Here is a 26,037-nt window from a genome sequence, read left to right as displayed (position 1 = left end):
ATAACCGTAATTTTCCAATTGATAAAAGGATATGAATAGGCAGTTTTCAGAAGAAGAAATTAAAGCTACCTATATGAAATGCTCTAAATCACTATTGACTAGAGAAATGCAAATTAAAACTCTGAGGTATCACCTCACACCTGTCAGAAATGACAAATGCTGGAGGGGATGGGGAAAAATAGATACAGTGGTGGACTATTCATGTAGTTGCACACTGGTCTGGTCATTCTGGAGAACAATTTGGAACTATTCCTAAAGGGCTACTAAAGTGTACATGCCCTTTTACCCAGTAATAGTAGGCCTGTACTCCAAGAGATCAAAGAAAAAGGACCCATATGTACAAAAATACTGTAGCAGCTCTTTTTGTGGTGATACAGAATTGGAAATTGAGATTTATTAACTGAGTTTTCATTCATACCCTTTGATTTTTTCAAATATGAGCATTTTATAAAATATTTTGTAAAATATTTTATAAATTTAACTATTCCCCTAGCTCTATAATACCTCACTAAAAACAAAAACAAAAACAAAAATAGCAGCAAATTTCTTACCTCTCTAGGATTTAGTTAAAGGTTTTAGTATTTGAATTATTTTCAAAGATATTCTTGACCAAAGAGATCATATGCAGAGAAACTGAGAAACGTAAGAGATGAGGCTAGAAAGATATATAAAAGAAATGCCCCTGAAGAACATGAATGTCTTTAGGGAAAACAAGTTTTTGCTTACTGTATCTCCCCAGTAGAACGTGAGCTACTTGGGGGCAGGGACTCTTTAATGAATTTTTGTCTTTGTACAGGATCTTGTAGGCCTTTAATAAATGTTGAGTTGAATAATTTTAGTTTTTTATTACCACTATAGGGTTGTTCTGTCAAGGAGTGGTCTCATGCCTTAGATGAGTCAACTCTTCGTGCCTCAGTTTTCTCATCTGTAACATGAGGTTGTTGGAGTCGATGACCTCTAAGGTTTCTCTGTCTGAGGTCCAATTCTCCTATTCTATGGTTCAGTGTTTCGAGTTCTAGGTAAGGGAGAAAGAATAACACGCAGACCAATATGACTAACTAACCCAGATATTATAGTTCCGTACTATTACATAATTTGCTAAATTAGTCTCAGATTTTAAATACAGCAATGATAATGGTTTCAGTTTTGAACATGCTGAGTTTTAGATGCCTTAAGGACATTGAGTTTGAAATGTTCAATAGGAAATTGGCAATATAGGACAGGCTCTGGGAAGAGACTGAAACTTTATATAAAGATCTGAGACATTTGCATAGAGATGATTTGGGGATCTTGTAAGGCCACCACGAGAAAATGTAGAGCAGAAGAGAAAAGGCCTGGGAAAGAACTTTGGAGAAGAACTACAGTTAGGGATTATGATGCATGTAATAAAAAGAACAGATAATTAGTTTAGTAATTTATGAGTGTGCACAGTATGCTCAGATGATGGAATCCACAAATAGAATGGTCAAACATTCTATAATTGTCCCAATATGCTAGCCACATGGTGAAGATAAGCCTTTTTTGATTGCCTATGGAGCTGGAACTGGGGTGCATTCAAAAGGCACTGTCTAGCTAGGGTGAACCTCAGAGTCTCTGAGTTGGGTAGGGACATTTGTTCCTCTCTTGCCTAGAAGCAGATGAAACCTGCCTCTGTTGTATTTATTCATTCCTGCTTTTAGGTGAAAGAAATTAGAGATGAGTATGGCTTTGTGAGCTTTAGAAGATTGGCAGAGTGTGCCACCAGAAGTCCAGGGACTGGAGTTCATGTTGAGATTTGCTGCAAGCCAGGTGGTAAGTCCCAAGAGACCTGCTCAATCCAGTCTAACAGTAGCAGAGATGCAGACTCAGCTATCGATCACTGTTTCACTTGGAAATGAACTCAGTTGGGGGGAATGCTATGTATAAATTGTTTCAAGTCTGAGCCTAAGGACTGAGGTAGTACAGGGAAGTATTCCCCCAGGTTTTTGGGAAAGATACTTGTACTTCTGATCTTCTTATATCTTTGAAGTAAATATCCCTTAAGGAAGCTAATTTACATTAATTGACTGAGTGGAACTGGACTATAGATTACTGGCAGCTAACAGTAGCTGGAACACATTAGAACGGGAGCTTGAGCCAACAGTATCAGAGAAAGATACCCCAGGTCCTCAGAGCCTAGATCCTTGGGGGAGAAAACTATCTGGCTTTACTCTAAAATATTAAGTACAGAGACTTACTAAATATGAATCAAAAGCCAGCAAAGGAGATGAAGGAATGGTCAGACAAATAATAGGAAAACCTAGAGAGAATAAGTAGTGTCACAAAATCCAGAGAGGAAAGAGTATATAGAAGTTGTTTTTGTTGTTGTTGTTGAGTCAGTCAGTCCTGTCTGACTCTTTGTGACCTCATGAACCATAGCATACCAGGCCTTTCTATCCTCCACTAAATCCTGAAGTTTGTCCAAGTTCATGTTCATTGTTTCCATAACACTATCTATCTCATCTTCTGCCATCCCCTTTTCCTTTTGCCTTCAGTCTTTCCTAACATCAGGGTCTTTTCCAACGAGTCCTGTCTTCCCATTATGTGGTCAAAGTATTTATGCTTCAGCTTCAGTATTTGACATTCAAGTAAGTAGCCTCAATTAATGTCTTTAAATATCGACTGATTTGATCTCCTTGCTATCCAATGGACTCTCAAAAGTCTTCTCCAGCACCACCATTCAAAAGCACCAATTCTGTGATGCTCAGCTTTCCTTATAGTCCAACTCTAATAGCCATACATTGCTACTGGAAAACCATACCATGTTAAATAGAGCAGATAGGTCCAAGAGGAAGAGGTCTAGGAAATATCCAGCAGATTTGGCAATTAAGAGATTGCTGGCAACATAGAGAAAGCAGTTCTATTTGAATGATGAGTTTGGAAGCCAAATTGCAAAAGATCGAGGAGTGAGAGGAAAGGAAGTAAAGGTAGTCAAGTGTAGACAGTTTTTCCTAGGAATTTGGCTGAGAAAGGGAGAATAGGAAATTAGAATGGTAGCTTGAGAAGATGGTACTGTCTAGGGAAGGTTTTGCTTTTAGTTTTGTTTTACTTTTTAGGATGGGAGAGACTTCAGCATATTTGAAGGCAGTAGAGAAGGAACCAATAGAAGGCTGAAAGATGACTGAGATTATAATCATCTATAGACTGTGGAAGGGGACAGGGATCAGAGTGCATATGCAGTGGGATTGAGACAGCATGGTACAGCAAATAGCATGTTTACTTGAAAGGAAGGAGATCTGGGTTTGAATCTTGCCTCAATATTTACAGGGAGCATGTCATTTAACCTCTCTGCATTAAGGAAATTTCATTTTCTCATTAAAATGGAAGGGTTAGATTCAATGACCACTAAGATCCCTTCCAACTATTTATGAGTCTATGGGGTGGCTTTGGTAAGGAGAAGGGCTACATCACTGTCAGAGAGGTTTTATTTTTATAGCTTTATTAGAATATAAAATAATTCAAATCTAAGAAACAGGGCTCAAACTCATAAAAGAAATGGGGGCCAAGAGAGGGGAACTGAACCTATGACATCATTAGTATAGGGAATTATCGGTAAGTCAACCGGTGCTACTGAAGCAGATGGGCATTGCTATGCAACCTATGCAGCACAGATCTTCGAAAGTTGCTTGGGGCACTGAGAGGTTAAACTGACACTCAGAGTCATATAATCAATATGTATCAGAGGTCACATTTGAATCCAGGTCTTCGTGACTCTTAGGCTAGCTTTCTAGTCATTTCTAGCCATTGCATCTCCTAGAAGAGATTAGTATGTGGGGGGAAAGTGAAATGTCATAGGATTTAGAAACAGAAGGGAATTTAAAGATTATCTCTTTTAAAGAGCTCAATTTTTCAGGTGAGAAAATTTAGGTTATTGTTTGCTGAATGGATAATGAAAGTTGGTTGAACAATAAGAACTTGAATTTAACTCTAGTGCTGTTCTAAGCAAGTTGCCTTGAGCAAAACCATTCTTTAAGACACTCTTCATTTGCTTTCAGTGTGGTTGTCTATGTGCTGTAGTAGTAGACTGTGGTCATTATAGTTTTCAGTGTAAAAGTGCTATGCTGAAATCAGCACTCTGTTTTACTAATAACTACTACTGAACTAGATTTTTACTCCCCTGACAGTTTAGGAGTACAGCATATACTCTGAACTTTGGGAAAACCCAGAGGATTACTGAGCAATGTGCTATGCATCATAATAACATCCCACAATAGGATATCCTTACGAAAGTGTAGTACTCATTTTCAGTATAATTGTTGCCCTACTATCTTATGTTAACTCTATTATTCCCTTTGTCAGAGTTGAAACAACAAGTTTGACTTTTTGAAATATTTGAAAATTTTGACATTTTTGAAAATACTTCCATCTCCTCCTCTACACAGTTGAAAATTTTGCCTTCTATGGCACTTTTATGGGACTTCCCAAAAAGCAAGTACTATAGAGAGCAGGATTTATTTATTTTGCAATTAGGAAAGTATCTATTTAAAAAGTAAACTAAAAGCATTTCTCATTTTATTCTCCCCATTGCATTTCCCCCTGCCCACTACTCTGCTGTATCCTGGACAATCTCCCCTACTTCTCCTCCTCTCTGTCCTCTCAGTATTGATTAACAATCTTCATAACATAGACTTTTCAATATAGTGGCTTTAATGCTTACATTCTCTACTATGGGCAAAGAATTGTACTATAGACAGAGATGAAATATTTATGCTTACAATCATAGCTCTGAGTTTACACAAACCAGGTTATCTATGGCTCGTGCTGTTACCCAGGGTTTTCCCTAAGAACGTCAGGATTTTTTTCACACTTAGGTAACTACAAAAAAGAAAGAAAGAAAGAAAAAAGACCCTCAGCTCTAATGCAAATACTCACAGAATCACAGAATTCCAGAATTAGAAGGAACTACGACTTATCTACTACAACCCATACTCTGACTTAATGAAGGACAGTTTTTATTTCACCTAATACAACATTTGAAGGAGTCTTATCCAAGTTAAAGTTTCAAAGTCCCATCCACAAGAAAATGGGAGATTGATAAATTTTTTACTAAAATGTTGGTGAATATATTTCTACTATTCCCATAATCTATCAGTCTCATAATCTCATTTTAAAGAAAAAGGAAATGGAGTGACTTTGCCATGACCTACTTTTCTTGTTTAAATTTATTTGTTTCACTAACAAGCATTTATTTTCTATCTTTTCATTTTCTCCCCTCCCAATTGGATAAAAACAAACAAAAATGCCTGTAACAAATATGAACAAATAAAGTAAATCCTATGTTGTAATTTAGAACCCAAACTGGAATTGGAATCCAAAAATGTACAGCAACTTAAACATCTTCAGTCTTTAACTTCTCTGTTAGAAGAAGGTAACATGTTTATCTTTATTACTCTAGAATCATGGTTTGGGCATGACTTAATGACGGTCTTTGTGATGACAGATTTAATTTCTAGATGTTCATTAATCATAAATAATAGCATAGATTTAGAGCTAGAAAGGACCGTAGAGACCAGTTGAGTCTAAGTTCCTCATTTCGTATGATTGGGACACTGAGGCTGAGAGATTAAGTGACTTTCTAAATGTCTGAGGCAGTATTTGACCTGAGGTCTTTCTGACTCTTAAACCTAAATTTCTGCACTATCTAGCTTCATCCTAATATGTTGTAGAACTTTCCCAGCAATCAAAATGAAAATCAATAGCCTATAATTTTCAGACTCTACTCTCTTTCCTTTTTTTGAAGTACTCTTAGCAACATTTTACTTCCCCATTTTTGAGGTACTTCTGTTCTTCATGATCCTTAAAAGATCATTGTCTGTGGCATAGCAATCACATTTGCCGGTTTCTACACTATCCAAAATTTTGGCTAGGTGACTAACATAAATTCCTTAAGGGAAGTTGGGCATTCTCTTATCTACTTATTTGTCTTAGTAATCAAATCTCTATTAGCAATATTTTTTAGTCCTTTACAATCTAAAAATCATTGTCATTGACAGCAGAAAAAAAAATATCAATGTTGCCTTCTCTTCATCACCAGCTTAAAACAACTTAGGTTTCTAGAGAGTCAAATATCCCTTCTGGTGGGCCCTACCTTCCCTGGTACCTATACAATATTCCAGACAGAGCACTACTCTGGATGGTGAGTTAAGATTTACTGCTTCTTGTTCTGTTCCTTATTGCTTCTTAGTGCCTGTTCTTGTACACCTAACTTTGAAGCAGGTTCTTGGCTTTACTCAGGAGTTCCTTCATTTGATCTAGTGTATCATAGCTAACTCTGGCTCCATGCTTTCAGAGTCAGGCCTATTATATTTCGTCCCTCACAGGGTACTCCAGCACTCTCAGGAAGTTCAATAGTCTCTCTAATACCCCCGTTCCCTATATTGCCAATCATTTTTGGAGTCCCAAGATTAACTTATACAAATGGATATTTACTTCAAAGATACAGCAAGAAAAAAATGTATAAATATTTCCCCTTAAACTTCAGGGGTATAACATCCCCTATACCACCTTATTGTTGTTTTTCGAGAGGGCAGGAGGAGGGATGGAAAGGGTAAAGAGGAATTAGGCTCACAGCTTGGCTCAGTTCCTACATAGCATTCGTCCCACCAAATTCAAGTCCAAAGCTGGCCTTGCTGGCTTCTGCTGGGTAGGCTGCAACACCAGGCCTGGATTCTTGGACTCCTGGATCCTTGTAGCTTGAACTCCTTGGCAAATCAGACATTCCACTCCCTGGACCTAGAACAGAAAAGAACGAACGAAAAGGCCAAAGACCTAGGCCCATTTCTTAAGATTATATGGCCTAAGTGAGGGAGAAGAGAGCCCTCAGGCCCTCCCCACCCACCCTTTCTACATGGTGCAATTCCATCAGATAGGAATGTCATAAAAGCCACATAGGTAATGAGTAAGGCTTTTTTTAAAATGTCCATTCTAGCCATGCAGTGAATGGAAAAAAGATGCTTCCAATCATTTGGTAGGTGGGTGCAGAATGTCATTTATGTTTCAGTCCTTGTCTCTGGTAACAGGTCCTCAACATCTTCCACATGGATGATGCCATATCAAGTTGTTCAGACATGCAGAAAAGATTCATTATACTGGGACTACCTTTAATTAGTTCTCTGTTAGGGCTGCCTCTTCAGTGCTACTTTCCCTGCAGGGCATGTGGTTATCTAGAGGGACCTCATACAGAGGCCCAAGCCTCCCTCCAGGGATATGAATCTGTATCTCTGTCTATTCTCCTCTCCTTATTCTCTCTGTCACTTTTTAGCTCTTTAGCCCTATAAATCGCTGTGTATTCCCACACCCTGCCTTTTAAAAGTCAAAACTAAGAGAGTATCTCAGGGATATGAACTAGTCCATCATCATCAAAGTGATCCTTAGTTGCCATCAGTGTGGTGTCAATGGCACAATAAGCACACACAAAAAAGTAGTTCACCCCATTCTCAGCTCTGGCAAGCTCTGATAGATCCCTATTCAGGGAGATAAGATCAGCCTGTTTACTCCTAAAAGCAACAGAGACAAGACCAATTCAGTGTCCAGGAACCAATACTAAATGGTTTTATAGGTAGAAATTAGGGATTAAAGTAAGTGTGTGCAGTGGTGGGGTAGAAGAAGGTGAGAGAGGATACCAGCAACTCCATTCGGAATGACAGTGACAGTGGCATCCATACTCCACAGGGACACAGAAAAACAAGGTCTACCCAGCCCACCCAAGCAGGCTGGAGGGGGTGAACTATGGCCACGGTACAATGTTCCAATCTAAGAATTGAGGGTAGAAATAAGAGTAAACAGAAGAAAACACCAAACACAATGAAAAAGTACTGTGGGTTTGAGATGCACAAGAAGTAAACCCAGAAGAAATGTTTAGCTCCATAACAAAGACAAATAGAGCATCAAGGGGAAAAAATTCCTTGGCCACAGGGACTAGAAGAAATAAAGGAAGAGATAATATATGAAATTAGAATTCTGGAGCAAAAAAGTGGAAAGAGGATGAGCAGCTTCAAACAGCAGATAGAAATCATATCCAAGTAGTAGATTCCTTGAAAAACAGAATGAAGTAATTAATGATTCCATCAGACAACAATAATTAATAGAAAAAATAAAATGGTTAAAAAATGGGGAAAAAGATAAAATACTTACTATAAAAAATGACTGATCCAGAAAACAGCTTGAGGAAACATAATTCTAAAATTATTTCTCCCCCTAGAAACCATGACTAAATCAAAAACCTGGATAGCATATTTCAAGAAATCAGAAAATAAAACTGTTAAGATTTATTGGGGCCAGAAAGCAAAGTGAAACTAGAAAGAATGAGCTTGAAAAAATATACTTGAAAGAAACCTAAAACCGAAAATGCCTAAATTCAGACCTTCCAAGTCAAAGGAATAAAATATAGCCAGCAGCCAGAAAAAAAATGAGTTTGGGTACCAAAAATTCACAGTCAGAATCACCTACCTCCTGACAGAGAGAGAGTTGACTAATGGGCAGAATGAGACATACATTTTTTGGAGATAGCTAACATAGTAATTTCCTTGTCTATGCATATGTGTTGCATAGATTCTGGTTTTATTTCTTTTTTCCCCCACTGAGGGAGGTGATAGAAATGAGAAAAAAATAAGAAAAAAATAAATGTTTATAATTGAAAAAATGATATTAATAAATGAATGTGACAATTATTAACTCCTTCATAAAATGAAATGGGGTAGCAGAACGGATCAGGAAGTAGAATTCAATATTATGTTATTTATAAGAAACATAAGTGAAACAAAAATTCACACATAGTTAAAATGAAGATCCAGTGGTGCAAAGTGTATTATGCTTCAAGTTAATTCATAAAAGTGAAGACAGCAATCATAATCTCAATAGATTAAGACATAAAAAAATAATTAAGGTACCTATGTTATACTCAAAGGCATGATAGACAATATATTACGAACTGAATATGTATGAGTGGAAGGGCATAGTATCTAGAGAAAAACAATACAATTATAAGAAGAAATAGGTAGAAAGAATAGCTGTGCCCCCTTTCCCAACAGAACAGACCTAACAAAAAGATAAATAAGGAAGAATTTAAGGATCTGAATAGAACACATCTAGGATGGCCTGGATGATCTGCCATTATTAATGGTACTTTTCACCCTTTCCCTTTCCTTTGGCCCTGGGCCATCCAAAACTCACTCAAGATAGTTAAGAATTAAGATGAAATATCACCATTGGCAGTGTCCTTCCTCCCTCCCTCCTACTTTCCTGCCCCCTTTACCCTCCGTCTTAGCTTTGGGCTGTCAAGAAACCATGCAGGCTAATTAACTGTTCACAAGCCTTGAATGAAATGAGAATCACCAACACTATTTTTTCTTATGGGATGAAGGACCACCAGACCTTATCATCTTCCCTATCACTGCCTCCTAAGATCCTCCAATACTTATCTAGCCTCTAGATGCCTGGCATCTACTGATATAACTCAAGAACCCATAAGCCTTTCAATTTGCCATGCTGGAGAACCCTTGAGATACTGGAATGATTTGCCATTTCCTTCTCCAGCTTATTTGACAGATGAGGAAATTGAGGCAAACAGGGTTAAGTGACTTGCCCAGTGTCTGGAATTAAATTCAGGTCTTCCCAACTCCAAGCCTGGCACTCTATCCACTGTGTTCCACCTAGCTCCTACATACCTCTGTGTGTGTGTGTGTGTGTGTGTGTGTGTGTGATACAGTCAATGAGAAAATTTTTGTTTGATCATACATTACAAGGATTTTTCCCCCAATGAAGAATAAAGTGAGAGGGAGAAAATAAATTTCTTTATTTTCCAAAAAAAGCCAAAATTTAATCTTAAAAAGAAATGCAAAGAGAAAAAAATGATAGATCAGTGCAAAAATAATCAATAAAATATAAGCTAAGAGCCTATGACATCATATTAAATCACCAAGTTGGATATATTCTAGGAATATAGGGTTGGTTCAGCAATAAGCCATAAACGATAGGTCATACTAATAACAAGAACAAAATCATATGATTTCTTTATAGGTTTATTTTCTTATGAAGTGCAGTATCCCTTTATTTAAAACTTTGAGGAATTTAGGAATAAACAGAACATTACTTAATAGGATTTATAAATAACAAAACCCAAAAAACAATATTATGTGCAATGGAATAATGCTAGAAGCCTTTCCAATACCCATAATGGGTAAAAGCAAGGATAACCATTGCCATCACTATTATTTTATGGAGTTCTAGATACTCTAGCTATAGCAATGATAAAAAAAAAGGGAGAAAGAAGTTAGGGAAATAAGCGACAGCAAGAAACAGAATAATCTCTTTTTAAATATGATATGATAGCTGAATCTTTAGAGTTCTCTAAGTAAACCAAGTTAATTGAAATAATTAATAACTTCAATAAAGTGGCAGAATATAAACCCCTCCCCCAAAATCATCAACCTTTTGAATATTGATAAGTATTGCTGAATATTGAATGTCCCTTTAAGAAACAACAGAAAAATTACTTTTGAAATAACTAAAGAATGTATAAAAAACTGGGAGCTTATCTATTATAACACTCAGAAATTTTGTAAATGCAACTATAAATACTTTATAGAAATAAACATACTCAAATTGTACAGATATTAATTACTTATGGTTGGGCAGTACTATTACAATAAAAGTGATAATATTATCTAAATTATTCTTCAGATTCAGTATCATACCAATCAAACTAGCAAAGGGTTACTTGTAGAACTAGAAAAAGTGAATTTGGAGAATTTTTGAGGGAAGTAACAGAAAAAGTGAAGAAGGAAGAGGGGCTTACTGTAACAGGGCTCAAGTTAGATTACAAAGAAGCAATCATCAAAACTATTTGATAGTGATTTTAAAAACAGAAACATTTATCAGTACAACATATTAGGTATATAACATCCAAAAGTAACAGACCATAGAGCATAGTGTTTGATAATAATAACTGGCATTTATGTAATATTTTAAAATTTCCAAAGTACTTTATATATGTTATCTCATTTGATTCTCATAACAACCCTGTTAGGTAGGTGCATTATTTTATGGGAAACTTAGGCCTAAAGAACACATGACTTGCTCAGGTCACACAGCTAGCAAGTTCCTAAGACAGGATTTGAACTGAGTTCTTCCTGACTGGAAGTTCCACTTAGATGCCTCAAGATAAACTCAAGATATCTTACCTACTGTTGTGAGAATTCCCTATGAAACAAAACAAAACAAAACAAAACAAACTAGGAAAGGAGAGGAGTCTGGCAGAAATTTGGTTCTCTAGCAGCACATCATACCATATACCGTAAAAAGCTCCAAATGAAGAAAAGACTTAGATTTAATAAATCATAACATAATTAAATTAGAGGAACAGGGACATAGATTCCTTTGACAGCTCTGAACAGAGGAAGTCTTCTTAACCAAAGAAAGGACAGAGAGGCTCCTAGTAGATTAAATGAACAATTTTAACTACATCAAACTGAAAAGGTTTTGCACAAAATTAGCCCAATTAAGATTAAAAGAGAAACAATTTAAAAGGGGAAAAGTCCAGAAAAAATTTCTGATAAAAGTATCTAAGAAACTGATTTTTAAAAACTAGTAAGAGCCATACTGCAATAGATGAACAAATAGTTACAAGATATGAAGACAGCTCTCAAGAACAAGAATGCAAGTTATCAACAACCATATGAGAAATGCTCCGAATCACTAATAATAAGAAAAGCACAAATTAAAGAAATTCAGAGGACTCCACTTTACCTATCAGATTGACAAAATGACAAAAATGGAAAATAATCATTGTTGGAGAGTATGTTAAAGGACAGGCATGCCAATGTACTGTTGGTGAAACTGTTAATTGATTCAACTCTTCTGGAAATTAATCTGTAATTATATCAAAACTCAATGACACTCCTATAGGCAAGTACCTCAAAGAGGCCAAGAAGAAAATAAAAGGATCCATACATGCAAAAATACTTATAGCTCTGCTTTTGTTGTAGTAAACCAGCAAGTGAGAAATGGTTGAGCAAATTACGATATGAATATGAATCTATTTCATAGTGCCAGATGCTATGTTAGACTCAAGATACAAAAAAAAATGAAACAATCCCTGCCCTCAGGTCATTCGTATAGTATAAAGGGAAATAACACGCACATGCGCGTGCGCACACACACACTTAAGTATATAGAAAATACATAGAAAGTAAATTTAAAATTATTTCAGCATGGGGCATAGGGAAAAACACTAGCAACTGAGGAGCGAGGAAGGAATCAGAATAGGCCTCCAGATTTTCAATGTCGTGTATATTAGCTTGCACATAGTAAACACTTAATAAATAGTTGGTATATTCAATTGAATTTGAGGTAGGCTTACTGTAATTCTTTTCTCTGTAATCAGGCCCACTCTCGAATGAGAGTGGGTTATTATTTAAATAATTGGGTTAAAAACTAGATTGAGCTTTTAAATCCCCAATTCAAAGCAATTTAGGAAGTTAATTTTCTACCAGACTCTTTTGTGGAAGTTCTATGACTTTAAGCATCTGGTTGCAGGATGGATAGAGTACTGGGCCAGGAGTCAGGAAATACCTGAGTTCAAATCTAACCTCAGCATTTCTGTATGACTATAAATTGTTTTGATTTCTTTATTGGAAAACTGACTGACCATTTATCAATTGGGGAATGCTTTGTATTCTTAGAGATTTGACAAAGGTCTTTATATATTTGAAATATGAGACCTTTATCTGAGAATCTGTCTATAAAATTTTTCTCCCAATTTCCTGCTTTCCTTCTGATCTTGGCTATACTTGCTTTATTTGTATGTAAAAATTTAACGTAATGTAATCAAAATTATCTATTTTGCCCCCTCACACTGCCCTGAGAGCACCTCTTCTCTATTTTTCCTTACCCAGATGTCAAGCTGCCTTAATCAAAAAGAAAGGGATGTCTCAGGAAGAAACCTCATAGAGTCACACACTAAAACATCAATGTCCTATATTATATTTGTAACTCTAGAATAATTATACAAGTGACAAATCACAGGAACATGCTGTTCCCTTGAATTAGCTCCCTAATTCTGTTTTGGGAGGACTAATATGTACCAGTGTTTCTCTGAAAAAAAAATGGCATAGGCATACCCCTCCTCCTTCCTTCCAGTAACATTGGACTGTTGTTGTTGTTCAATCATTTAATCATGTCCAGCTTTTTGTGAGCCCATGGACCATACTGTCCATGGGTTTTTCTTGGCAAAGATACTGGAGTGGTTTGCCATTTTCTCCTCCAGTGGATTTAGGCAAACAGAGGTTAAGTGATTTTCCCAGGATCAAGCACTTAGTAAGTATTCAAAGCCAGATTTGAAGTCAGGTCTTCCTGACTCTAATCCCAGCACTCTATACACCTCCCCACCCCACCACGTACACACCCACACCTAGTTGCCCCAGCATTGAATTACTATCATTTTTGTTGTTTAGTCATCAGTCAACTCTTCATGATTTTGTGGACTGTCCATGAGGTTTTCCTGGCAAAGATACCAGAGTGGTTTGTCATTTTTTAAAGAGTACTTGTGGCTGTAAGGAAGCAGGAACACTTTCTTAGTAAGGACCAGAGCACAAACCAGAAGACACAATTTAAGGATTATTAGACTACCTGAAAGTCATGATAAAAAGGAGCTTAGACATGACATTGTAAGAAATAATAAAGTAGAAGTTAATAATGCTAAAAGAAATAAAAATAATAATAAAACAAAGTCTAAAGAATGGAAAAAAATAGAAGAAAATGTGAAATATTTCATTGGAAAAAAATAGGCCTAGAAACTGCCCTGAAATCTTAGATGCAGAAAGTAAAATAGAAATTGAAAGAATTCCTCAATCGCCTTTTTAAAGAAATCTCAAAATTAAAATCCTAGGAATAGTATGACCAAATTCCAGAGCTTCCAGATCAAGTAGAAAATATTGCAAGCAGCCAGAAACAAACAATTCAAATATTGTGGAGCCATGGTCAGGATCACACAAGACTTAGCAGCTTCATGTTAAAGGAACAAAGTGCTTGGACTACAATATTCCAGAAGGTAAAGGAGTTAGTATTGCAATCAAGAATAACCAACCCAGGAAAACTGAGCATTATCATTCAATGCGGAAAAATGGATCTTTAATAAAATAGAGGACTTTCAAGAATTCCTGATGAAAAGACCAAAGTTAAATAGAAAAGTTGACATTCAAACACAGGACTCAGAAGCATACAAATGTAAACAAAAAAGAGAGAGAAATCATAAGAACTTAATAAGGTTAAACTGTTTACATTTCTATAAGAGAAGATGATGCACGTAACTCTTGAGGACTTTATCATTATTAGAGTAGTTAGAAGAAGTCTATATAGACAAAGGGTGTGGGTACAAATCAATTATTTTGGAATGATCTAAAAAATGGAGGGATGAGAAAGAGAAAGGCATTGGGAGAAGGGGGAAGGCAGAGGAAGAATAGGAAAAATTATCTCATGTAAAAGAGGCGTGCAAGGAAGAGCTTTTACAGTAGGGTGGGAAATGGCGGGGGTGGGGGTGGGGGAAGGAGAGCAGGCAATGCCTAAACCTCACTCTCCTCTTAATCAGTTCAAAGAAGGAAGACTATATATACAAATTCAGTTGGGTAGAGAATTCTATCTCATCAAACAGGGTAGTAGGAGGGAAACGGGATAAGAGAAGGGGGGCTGATAAAAAGGAGAGAAGATTAAGGGAGGCAGTAGTCAGAGCAAAGCAAACTTTTGAGGAAGGCTACAAAAGAGAGAAAGAAGGATAAACAGAAGAAAATAGGATGAAGGGAAAGACAGGTAGTAATGTGAATGAGATGAACTCACTCATAAAATGGAAGTCGATAGTAGAATGGATTAGAAGCTAGAAGCCAAAAAAATATGTAGTTTACAAGGAACACACTTGAAGCAGGGAAAAAAAAATAAGGGGCTAGAGCAGAATCTATTATACTTCAGCTGAAGTTAAGAAAAAGGCAGGGGGTAGCGATCATGATCTCAGACAAATTAAAAGCAAAAATAAACCTAATTAAAAGAGATAATCAGGGAAACTCCATCTGATTGGAAGGTACTGTGGAAACTGTGCATCACTAAACATATATGCACCAAATGGCACAGCAGCCTAATTCCCTACATCTCCTGAAATTTTTCCCTTTGAATTCTTCCCCAGATTCCTATCTAATATAGGAATACATATACTCCTAACAATTCATAACTTATCAAATGTTTCTAGCTCCCATTCCCACAGGATTTTAAATTCATTCCCAAGTTTGCATGACACCAAAAATATTATTCCCTCACACAGAAATTAAATGGAGGCTTTACTAGTGAAAACAAAGGTAATAGAAAATGCAACTTCAAAATTTTAATGTTATTGCAGTCACTTCCTAATACAATCTGAATTTTCAATTCTTCATAGCTTATTTCTCAAGATGGATTTTCTGTTTTCCCTAAAGCCCTATGTAGGGAAGCATCATAAGCATCTAGTGAACATCAATACCACATGAGAAGTAGGAATCATCTCATTATTCTGTGCTTGAATAGTAATTGCTCTCAACTGAGTTGCCTACTTGGCAAGCTTGTAATTAGAAACACAGATAGCTATCCTATGGAATGTAGCCAGTGTTTTCTTCCACATGTCCTTGTGAGAGATCACAACTGTTCCTGAGGAATTCCAGACAGCAAGTACAAGCAGCCAAAGGACGTCTGCTGCTCAGTTCCTCCATGGGTTGATCAGCTTCCTTCTTACTGTCCATCAGGATGCAAACATGGTTACCTTCTAAATTTGCATCCTGGGAGCAATAGAGAACAAGTCCTCCAATCAAGAAAGAGAACGCCCATGTAGACAAGAAAGACATAAAGTGCTGCATCATTTAAAAAGAAAACTGTTGATATGTTTCTTGGTATATCATAGAATCACAGAATTAAAGAGTTGAAAAGGAACCCAGTGGTCATCTAGTCTAACCCATATCCAGAAAGCATTTCCAATATCACACCCAACTAGTTGGAATCTACCCTCTGCCTGAAGACCTCCAAGAAAGGGAGACCATTCCACTTTTGGACAGAATCGTTAGAAAGTTTTCTCTTACACCAAGCCTAAGCATGCCGTCAGGAAAAAAAACATATGGGCCTAATTAATCCCTACTCCAAAGGACAAACTTTTAAATATTAAACACAGTTAGACTGTTCCCCTTTGAGTCCATCTCTCCTCCAGATCACACATGCCCTGTTTCTTCAATTGATCCTTCTAAGACATGAAGTGAGACCTTTAACTGTCCTATTGCCACGCTCTGGACACTCTATAGATTACAGATGTTCTTAAACTCTAACAGAACTGAACTTCATATAAGGTCTGATGAGGGTAGAGTAAGTATGTCTTAGCCAGTTGCTCTCACCCCATTTACCTGTGCTCGGTACAGTTAAAAATAACTCAGCCCCATTCTTCACATTTTTTGGTTTATAATAGAAAATACAGGGGAAAAATGCTGGCTCCTCGGAGGTGGGGGAGGGCTTCTACAACAAGCATTAGAAAATCATCTATTTCTTTCACTAGTCATTCATCCACCCTCTCAACTTCTTATTGTAGGTCCTCTCCAACAGTCTTTTCTTGGCTTACTCTTTTTACTGTAAGTCTTGGAGCATAAGCAGTATGCTCTGCCTTTGGCAATTTGTGTATCAGCTTGATGAACCTGCTATTGGAAATATATACTATGGTGTAAGACCTCGCCCCAATTCAGATAATTGCCAGCATTAATTATAATAGCTAGCATTTATATAGAGCTTATTATGTGCCAGGCATTATGCTAAGTATTTTACAAGTGTCATCACATTTGATCCCCACAACAATCCGGTAAGGTATCTCCATTTTATAGATGAAGAAACTAAGGCACAGAGTAAGTACCTGAGGCCACATTTGGACTCAGATTTTCCTGACTTTGAGCTCAGCACCCATCCACTATGCCGCCTATAGCTGTATTCTGCTATTGTTTCCTGTGAGGTTATTGCATGGAGCCAACAAGCCTTTTAATTGGCTGCTGAGCTGAAACTGAGGATACAAAGAAAAGGCATTAAGAAATGAAATTCTGTCTTCTCCCTTGGGAATTTCAGGTGAGGAGGAAGAAATACTAGCCTCCAAGTGGGGGATTCTTACACCCCATGGTTCTCCATGTGGCAGCAAACGGTGCTGCTGTTTCTTCTCTCTCTGTTGTATCTATTCTTTCATGATTTTAGGTGAACTAATTTTGGAGACAGAGGCATCAGGGACATAGAATCAATGAACTGTGAAAGTTCAGAAGAACTTTAGAAACAGCAACAGGAGTCTATGGCAGAATTTGCCAAAAGCTGAATAGGCTGAGCCCTTAGGAGTAACCTATATGACCCTGCCCAGCAATGAATTGACCTGACAGCCAAGGCACTATGTCCAACTAGCAAGGGAGGGACTCTTCCATTTGAAACCCCCAGAAGAGAACTTGGGGGAGAAATGTTATTAGTTGTCACTTTAAGTTTGAATCTGCTTACACAGAACTGAGGCAATAAAGGAGAATGGGCTCCTGGTTTCAGAGGTCTTTGTGTTCAAGTCTTTATATAGCCTTCAATTCAATAAACATTTATTACCTTCTATGTACCAGTAGTAAGTACTAGGGATACAACTGAGGAAAAGAAAGCCAGCCCCTGCCTTCAAGTTGCTTACAATCTGATGGGGGAGGGGAGGAGAGAAGAGACAGCACACAAAAGGCAGCAGGTAAATGGATGGGGGAAGATATCAGAGGGCACCTAGCATGGCTGGAATATCTTGTTCATTGGAGAACCAGGTAAAACAAAAGATGCAGAGAAGGGTGAGCTGAAAGTCCAATTTCAGCACTCAACAAAGGAAGACTTTGGGAAGATTTTGGCACTCTACCCTCTAGTCCTTCAGTCAGAGGCGAAACAAGGCTGAGGGAAGTAGTATCAATCAAGTCACTACATTAGCGACTCTTAACCTTCTTTTGGGGAAGCCATATTTTAGAGACATTTATTTTAGTTGCCTACATCAGGGAATAATTAACAATCCGTATCAATTCATGATGTTTCTAGTGAGTTTTACCAAAGTAGAAATTGTGTGAAGACCCTGGTGAATTACAAGATAGAACAGTGAACAGCATATAGAAATAACACTTACTCAAGTCTAAATGCTTGCCTGCTCACACATGAAGATTTGTGAGAAAGGAGGGTTATCAAGTTAATTGCTGTTGTGTGTTAATGTAATGATGAATGGGTGGATTATTCAGAGACAGCCATACCTCTGTTTGAGAGCTCAAGGAATCTGAACTTCCTTCCCTGGATCCTCCCCTTAGACATGTTGCACAGCTTGGATATCATATAAAGGGCCTTAGGAAGTGAGCAAGGACAACATCTCCAAATGGGGGCAAAAAGTTTGGGTCAGGATTTGGGAAGAGGTAGGGAAGGAATGGAAAACCTGCTCTAAAGAATAGAAGCAAGGGGGCCTTCATCTAGGGAAGTCACTGCTAGGGTCTTCGATATTCATGTTGCCTTGAACATCTTCACTTGTCTCCTCAAACATGTGGAACAGTACTTCCTGACTTTTGGCCTTAAATCTTTGGGTCCTGATGTGTCTGTCCTTTCCTTCCTTCCCCAACTTCCCCAAAAACTCACCCAGGTCACTCTGACTGAAGCCCTGGCTTTTGACTTGATGAGACATTTTACTCATCAGCAATAGAACCCTCACTCAGGTAAGCGTGTGTGGAAGATCAAGTCCAATCCTTGCCTAATCCCCTTTTTTTAATATATTGGACTGACTGTACTTCTTCTTAAACTACTTTTGATTATACATAATGCAATCATTTTGTTGGCCATCCAATATTTTTTAGGTAATACTGTAAGGAAAATGTTAGCTACCTATAAGTTAGTATATAAATGGCAATAAATCTCCAGGGTAAGTATGTTCTATTTTTAAATATGATAAAATGTTTCTGAAAAACATCTTTTAAACTGACTTTTTTGCAAAAACTTTGTAGCTTAATTTTAAAACTCAATTAGTGATATTGAAATATATTAGATGAAGCTAGCCAAAGAGAGATGTACTAGAGGATTGCTGAATGTCTTCTAAGCCTCTACTGTTCCTACAAGCCCATGATTTTTAAAATTGCTTCATTTTAGGAACATGTAAGATTCAACATTTTAGTCCAAAGAAGTTTTAATGATTGAACTATGAATTTTTTTCATTTAAATTTAGCCTGAAACAATTTGCTAATCAGGTTTGCTTGAATTCTCATAAATTCACATAGCAGCTTAAGAGTTGGAAGTAATTTTTGAGGTTATCAAGTGCAAGCCCCTATTCACTGTAAAAAAAAATATCCTCCACAAGATTTCATTTAACCTCTTCTTCCCTATGTCCAATGACAATGAACTCATCACCTTATAAGGCAACTTATTTGATGTTTGGACAGCTCTAATGTTACAAAGTTCTTTCTTACCTGTCAATATGTCAAATATCCATGATTTAATTGGTGTGGTTATTCCCTCCACTAATACAGATAACAAGTCCTCAGTGACTTAGTAGATGTTCTTCAAGAGGTGCTGTGGTAAAAAAACAAAATTCACTACCCTTCAGCCAACCTGGTAATAAGCCTCTCCCAATTTAGTTAAGCTAGTCCTCAGATAGGAGATATATATTCCATCACAGGTGCCTGACTTGAAATCTTTCTGGCTTGGCAAAACCTGCCAGAACATGTGGTCTATTGGTGCTTCCTTCAAGAACCCAGGACCATCTCCCTGCCATTATAAGGCATCAGAAAAGGACTTTAGTGGGGAGTATTGAGACAAAATCTGCTTCCTTATAAATTCCACTGATTGGTCCTAGTTGTGTTGTGTGGAGCCACACAGAGTAAGTTTAACATAACTTCCACATGACAAACCTTCAACTATTTAAAGAAAGCTATCATGTGCCCTCTGGGTCTCTGTAACTATTGTAACTGTAAGTACTGTATCTGTAACTCTGAGCTATTAGAACATAAGTTCCATAAGGACAGGAACTTTGTCTTATCTGAACCTTGAATCATCCCAAAATCTAGCATAGTGCCCTGGATAAAATGGGTACAAATGTATAGTACAAATGTGTGTGTATATACACATATATATGTATATATATATATATATATATATATATACAAAGTAGGTATAAATGTTTGTTTAATTGAATCATGTGAGCTAAATATGCTCAATTAGTTTAACTGCCACTCATATGATACAATTTTGAATCCCTTCTTCATTATGCTCATCCTCTTATGGAAGTCCTCTAGCTCAGTTGTGCCAAACTCAAATAGAAATAGATCCCTGTTGGGGGCATATTGACTTAGAAAACCACAACTGAACATTACTATGCTGTACTGTATTTTTATTTCTTTTGTTGAACATTTCCCACTTACATTTTAATCTGGTTTGGCTGCATTCAGGTTTTGCAGGCAGCATAGCTCCACCAGGACTTTGACACCTCTGTTCTAGTTTATCAATGCCCTCCTTATCTTCTCAAAATATTCTACATAGGATCTGAGCAGCAGAGAATGAAATTGATAAATAGATCATGTTCTTTGTTTTGGATGCTGTACTTGTATGCAGCCTATGTGTTAGATAAATCAGACTACTGGCTCCTATTAAGCTTACAGGTGACTGAAACCCCTCAGCCTGTTTTCATACAAGCTGCTGTTAGGCCATGGCTCCCTGAGCCTATACTTCGTAAGTGTAGGATCTTGCACTTAATTTTAGTAAATATCATCCTATTCTATTAGCACCCTAATTCCAGCCTACTAAGATATTTTTGGATCCTAATTCTGCCAAACAGTCCATTAGCATTCCCTTCTGCCTTTGTGTTATTCAGATTTGATTCCACATGAATAAGCCAACAATTTTGGCTAACAGTTTTTGTGACTCAGAAGTGTTTGCATAATCTTTTTGATGTGTAGTCCAGGAAAGTCATGCATCTGTCTGACCATGATACCTAGAGGTGGCCACATCCTTAGCCTAAACAAGGGCATCACCAACCAACTTCATGTACCTGTTCCTCTTAAAACCATAACACATTTTTGAACCTGTTGGTACCAGCTATGACTCCACCTTCTATTTCCATGGTATATAAAATCATGTTTCTTCCATAGAAGGTCCAGATCTATGCTCATGAAAAGTCTCATTGTTATCATGTAGTTCTTGTTGGTAAGTATTTCAAACCCTTCCCTTTTTCAGTTCTTCCAGTTAGAAAACTTTCTTCTCATCATCTTTTTCTTCTTGACTTGCTTCTTAGTGTTCTTCATCTCTAGGAAATTTTCATTCTTTGGAAGAAATCCAGTGTATGAGAAAGTATTCCTTGAGTCTTTAATCAAGAATATCAGCATGTTTCTAACATATGTGCAGTTGGCAACTGAAACAATTCCTTCACTTTCTGTATGACAATCATTGACATATATTTAGGTGTTTTAACATGTGCAACATACATACATTATTTCATTTGAACTTCACAATAATTCTATGAAGTAGGTAATACAGGTATTATTTTATTATGTCATTTTTCTTTTTTTCTTTCCTTCCTTCCTTCCTTCTTTCTCTCTCTCTCTTCTGTTCTCTCTTCCTCTTCTTCTTTCTTTCTTTCTTCTTTCTTCTTTCTTTCTTTCTTTCTTTCCTTCCTTTCTTCTTCTTCCTTCCTTCCTTCCTTCCTTCCTTCCTTCCTTCCTTCCTTCCTTCCTTCTTTCTTTCTTTTTTGAGACTAGATCACCCCAGGCTGGAAATGTAGTGGCCCCTGAAGGGCCCAGTGCCATTTCTAATAAGCTCAGAAGCTTTGACCTGCTCTATTTCTGACCTGGACCAATTCGCTCCTTCTTAATTCGCTTCTGCTAGCCACCTGCTCCCAGGGGCTTACCATATAGGTCCCAGACTAAGGGCTGATAGCCAATTGTTTTAGCCCACTACAGCTTAGAACTTCTATGCTGGAGCAATCTACCAGTCAGCCTCTCCAGTAACAGGGATTACAGGCATGCAATAACACATTCGGCTATTGTCACTGTTTTTACAAATTAAGAAAATGAGGCTTATATTGGTTCACAGATTTCTCTGTTATCACACAATGTAAGGTTATTGGGGTATAAGATCTTCCCTGCCCATTAATAGGCCTCACATGGAGGCCATTAAGGGAAGCTTGCTTGTAGGAAGGCTTCCATACCTTTGCGCACTAAGCTAATTAGGCACTGAGTCACGAGGGTTGTCATGCCTTCTGGCTCTGAGCCTATTAGCCAAAAGAGTATACATTCTGAGAGGTGAGCTTTTGCTTTGGGGGCTTGCTTAAGAGAAGGGTCTTGTGATTCCCTGGTCAAGACTCTGAGTGGCCATATGTTCAGAGCTCCCTGACTACTCAGATGTAAAGGCTCTCTCAATCCAGTGGTGTATGTAAAATGTATAGCAATATTACTTTGATTCAGGCAGTCAGAGTCCTGTCTATTGGTCGTTATTTCTCTGTGTGTATTTTCTATGTTTGTATTTTCTCTGAAGTTCAGGGTGCTGACTTTTCCCCTGAACTAGTGAATGCAATTAAAAATTGTTGACCCCTTAAACAGCTATCTTTCCTAGTAAAGAAGATCTAAGAACCTGTACTAACAGTCATCCTGGGTATGCCAGTGTGGTTACTGTTACATCACAATTATCCCAGTCCAACCTCTCTCTCCTCAGGAGTGCTAGTGGGGTAGGGAGAAGGAAGGAGAGGTTATCTCCCAGGGTCCCTGCTCTGGGTGCCTGGGAAACTACTCCCATCACTGCTACTTGCCTATTTCCCCTCAGGCCACTGCTGCTCCTGGGGCTCCACAGAATCATAGCTACCACAACTGGGAAGCAAACAATTATCCCAGTCCCCAGGCTTTCCTTTTAGTTTATGCAGATTCTGCCAACTATGCCATATGTAACAGCAATCACACTGGCACACCCAAGATGGCTGCTAGCACAGGCTCTTTTATCTGCTTTACTAGGAAAGACTGCTCAAAAAGGTGTCAATAATCTTCTTTTAATTACATTCACTAGTTCAGGGGAAAAGTCAGCACCCTGAACTTCAGAGAAAATACAGAGAAATATAAGCAGAGAAATTAAACCAACAGATAGTGCTCTGACTGCCTGAATCAGAGCAATATTGCTACATACTTAACATACGCCACTGGATCTAGAGAGCCTTTACATCTGAGTAGTCAGGGAGCTCTGAACATATGGTCACTCAGAGTCTCGACCAGGGAATCACAAGATCCTTCTCATAAGTGAGCCCCCAAAGCAAATGCTTACCTCTCAGAATATATACTCTTTTGGCTAATAGGCTCAGAGTCAGAAGGCATGACAACCCTCAAGACTCAGTGCCTAATTAGCTTAGTGCTCAAAGGTGTGGAAGCCTTCCTACAAGCAAGCTTCCCCTCAGCAAGCTTCCCTTAATGGGTGAGGAAGATCTTATACCCCATTAACCTTACTAGTATGTGTCAGAGGTGAGATTTGAACCCAGACCTTCCTGACTCCAAATCCAGAACTCTATCCATTATGACAGGTTACCTTTCCTGCTTTAGAAAGAGAGAGGATAATGGTGCTCTACAAGCCCCTCAAAAGTTCCCATGTTAACTGAAACAACTGTCCACAGTCAAATTCCATATAATTTAGCCCTAATCAATATCACTTCACATTAATATAACTAAATCCTATAAACCCTACTGTAAAGTTGTAAAAGTAACTTACCCCATAATGTTCTTTCTCCTAATGTTATGTTTTCACAGAAACAAATCAAATTAGGTGAGTTATTCTCAGTCTGTTTGCTAAAATGTGGGCAACCAGAAACTGATACTTGGTTGGGTATCTGCCTAGAATCCTAAAGAAATTTGTTTTCATTTAAAGTATTTCTGAACAATTTTTTCATTTCATATATTATATTGCATCATCTTGATTATGCATAAATGTTTAAGAAGAACTGATCAGGACCATTGTTAGTATAAAAATAAAGGTAATCACTATAATAGATTGGAAATTCAAGTAACCATAATGTAATTCCTTTTTAAATTAGATTCAAATTGTTTTTAGATAAAATTCATTTAAATAAAATTAATTTTCAAACTTATATTCTAATCCAGGGACAGTTTCAGCCTGAAGAAATTTTTTTTAAAAACTGAGAAATTCAGTATTTTAATGGAGGAAACAAGTCTATTTCAGTGTTAGTGATTCTATTGGTATTGTTGGCAAATTTTTCATTTGAAAAAAATCCCACCCATAAAAACCACTGAGTTTAGAGTTTCTGTTGAATGCTTACTGGCTGTCTGCCAATCTTTAAATGACTTTCATTAAAATATCACATGGTCATTATATATGAAATTGATAAACTTAGAATCATTGGATTTAACAAAACCCCTTTTCTTTTCCTTTTTCATGTGAAGCTGACTTTAAACCATGCCTAATACAACCAACTAGCTATGGTCCTTTAGCATACATCAAAGCAAACATGTTCCTGAATACACAGGCAGATGTAGATTGCATAGATATTACGGTGGGTTAAAGCTGACCAAGAGGGTCCAGTGGCTCAGATACAACACTGGAATGAAATAAGACACTTAGAATTTTACCTAAGAGTTAGAAAAGGGAGGTTTACTTAGTTATAGTAGAGGAGGGACATTCAGAGAAGGGAAAGGATATATGATTTAGCTGGATACAGCTTCCCAGGGTTAGTTATCCAATGTGGTCACATTGACAATCTTGCTGGTCCAAATTCTCCGGAGCCAGTTGGAGTTCTTCATGACTTTTCTGTGCTACATCAAGGACTGGGTCTTAGTTCCCTAACCCAATTAAATCTCAAGGATAGTTTCAACTCTCTTTAAGGAAAAATTAAGTCTTCTTAGAATGGGGCAGAGTCTTAAGATATCCCTAGCCAGTCCATGAAAATATTGTTTCTATCAAAATGTTTATAGAAATGGATGAAAATGTTTATAGAAATAGATCCATTAATGCTGGAAGAGACTTTAAAGATCATCTAGTTTAACCCCTTCATTTCACAAATGAGGATATTGGGGCTCAGAGTGACCCAAGGTCACACAGGTTAGTAAGTAGCAGAGCTGAGATTTGAGCCCAGGCTCTCTGACTCCATTTCCAATTTTCTTACCTTTTTTATAGCTAAGAATAGGTAATACGCACAGAAACAGATATGAGTAATTAGATAAAGAGAAACAGACAGACAAACAGACATACTGATAAGCAAAAAGTCTTACAGACACAGAAAATAGAGAAATAGATAATAGATGCAAAGATAAACTTATACAACAGATAGGTATAGAAGTAGATGATTGCTATAGATAGAATATGACCCAACTTCTATTCTGTTTATTCAATTCAAATTAACAAATATTTATTAAGTGCCTACAACATGAAAAGAATTTTACTATGTACAGTAAGTACACTTCCAGAAGCTTATAAGCGATCTTCTTGCTCTCAGATCTGGATTCTAAGATGTCTAAAAGACATGAACTACATAACTAGAAAATTCTACAAGGTAGAGGCAGGATATGGTAAGAAACATTAAATGCTAAATTATAAAAATAACAATTATCAATGCATTAATATGTATTTACTTTCAATGCATTTAATTAATACAATTGATAAATTAAATTACAAAGTAATTAAAAGTAATCAATTGACTACCTACTACATATCCAGAATTGTTCCATGTTATAAAAAGAGAGGATGTGAATATGAACAGGCTTTAATAAAAATGAACAAGGGAAATAAAGGACTATGTAGCTATCTATTGTACGTATCTATGTTATAAGAGCTCACTTTATTTGTATGTTTAAAATCCAATATAGGAGGCATACAAAAAGTTAGAAATAATCTTATGGATTAGATAAAAAATGATAGAAAATATGTTTAATCAATGTGTAATGCTGTTTTCTCACATAGTGGCAGAGTTAAAGTTCTGCTGACAAGATGCATGATTTCAATATGCTAAGCTGGGTTTATATTTCTGTGGGGCAA

At 37.1% G+C, this 26,037-nt stretch overlaps 1 protein-coding gene across 1 annotated transcript in view; it reads right to left on the bottom strand.

Moving 5' to 3' along the window:
* The window catches only part of CAMK4 (calcium/calmodulin dependent protein kinase IV), a 223,968-nt gene that overhangs the window by 124,294 nt on the left and 73,637 nt on the right, over positions 1-26,037 (bottom strand). The gene's annotated exons all lie outside the window — the stretch shown is intronic.

Source organism: Trichosurus vulpecula, chromosome 1 (assembly GCF_011100635.1).
Source record: "Trichosurus vulpecula isolate mTriVul1 chromosome 1, mTriVul1.pri, whole genome shotgun sequence".
Classification (NCBI taxonomy): Eukaryota; Metazoa; Chordata; class Mammalia; order Diprotodontia; family Phalangeridae; genus Trichosurus; species Trichosurus vulpecula.
Note: the sequence above shows the minus strand (reverse complement) of the source record. Positions and strands in the feature narration are given on the sequence as shown.